Consider the following 1,772-nt stretch of genomic DNA (forward strand, 5'->3'; position numbering starts at 1 on the left):
ATATCAAACCTCCACATTTCAGAGTGACTCTTGAAATACGTAAATCAAGTCACATCACTCCTCAGTTCAAAACCTTCTGCCTACTTCCTGTTTCCACTCAAGTAAAAGACAAAGCCTCTACAGTGATCTCCCAAACCCTCTGTGATCTGATAGCTTCCCTGGTGTCTCAGTGGTAAAGAATCTACCTGCCAATGCAGGAGAGATGCAGTTTCAGTCCTTGAGTGGGGTAGATCCTCTGGTGAAGGAAATGGGAACCCATTCCAGTATTTGTGCCTGGGAAATACCATGGACAGAGGAGCCTGGTGGGCTACAGTCCACAGGGTCGCAAACAGTCGGACACAACTTAATGACTAAACTATACATACATATATATATATATATATATATATATATATATATATATCAGGAGAGAGAGAGAGTTATAAGATTAAATGCCAAAACTGTATATAAATGGAATGATTGTGTAACTCTGTGCTAGTGACTGAGCAAATTAAAGAAAAGGAGGCAAGGAAGGACATTTTAAACAGACCATTGCCTGCGAGCTGTGACTTGCCTTTGGCAACAGAGTCCGAGGTGTGGAGACCCGAGGAACTGGGATGACATTCCAGGGGTTTGTGCATGGTTCCCAGCAGAGGCTGTGTACCTGAACGTGAAGGGCTGCAGAAGCAGAAGAATACGATTGGTCCTCCTTCATTGTCCCTCTTCTGTCCCTCACCCCACCAACCCACACACACACCCGTATCAAGGAAGAGGAGAGGGAAGCAAACCTAAGACGTAACAGAGAAATCTTCAACCATGTGAAGCCGAAGGAGCGGCACCAGAGTTCTCTAAAGAGCTGGAACTGTGCCCTGGACTGAGAAACCACCTGGGTTGGTGATCAGCCAGGAAGCAGCTTCGTGGACCAGGATGGCACAGTCTGAAAGGGCATCTGAGGACATCAGATCAGAAGGAACATTTGTGAGCAGCTGGCTGTTCAAAACAAAAACATGGGAGACCATTGAACAGAGGCAGACTTCTAGGTGAGGGAAGATGAAATCTATCTATTCCAGTTCCATCTTCCTCCTTTGTGGAAATGTAAAGAAGTATGGAGCATAATTTGAGCCACTTCTGCTTTGATGTTCTTTAAAAAAAAAAAAAAGTGTTTTCTGTTTGATTCCAAAGCCCCTGGAAGAGCAGTAAGTAAAAGTCACACTGGATGGAGCACATTTTTCATGGAACATAAACATACACTAGGGGACTTTTCTGGTGTTTAGTGACAGTTCAGTCAGCCACATTTGATGCTCCTCTTCAGAGAAAGGGATGTTAACACTCCCAAGGTCATAGCTGATGCAGTTTGGGGAGCAAAAACATCCTATCCATATCTGAGGCACATAGATTTTGTTCTTAAATAATTAAAGCTTTTCATCCCAGAATTCCTTTTCTGCCCCTAAATGTGTCATCTCATTAACCAGGACTCTGTGAGCAATAGCATTTCATTGAATTGCATTAACAATTGTTATTGTAAAACAATATCGCAACTGTATGTGATTTAGTATAATCCATTTTCTGTCAGGCATTTGACTTAATGATATTTCCTCTTCTACTTACTTATGCATTTCATTATCTGTTTTTGTGTCTTCAGAAACACAGTAAACGATAACCAACAGGAAAAGATTAGTACATTTTTCAGAACATATTTCATTTTTCATGTTTAGTGGGTCTATTTGTAGGGTTCTTGCAACCAATCAAAGAGACTAAAACATTTCCTTGCCTTGCACCCAAAGTACTGCTTC

The sequence above is a fragment of the Oryx dammah genome, unplaced genomic scaffold (assembly GCF_014754425.2).
Source record: "Oryx dammah isolate SB20612 unplaced genomic scaffold, SCBI_Odam_1.1 HiC_scaffold_3, whole genome shotgun sequence".
Taxonomy (NCBI): domain Eukaryota; kingdom Metazoa; phylum Chordata; class Mammalia; order Artiodactyla; family Bovidae; genus Oryx; species Oryx dammah.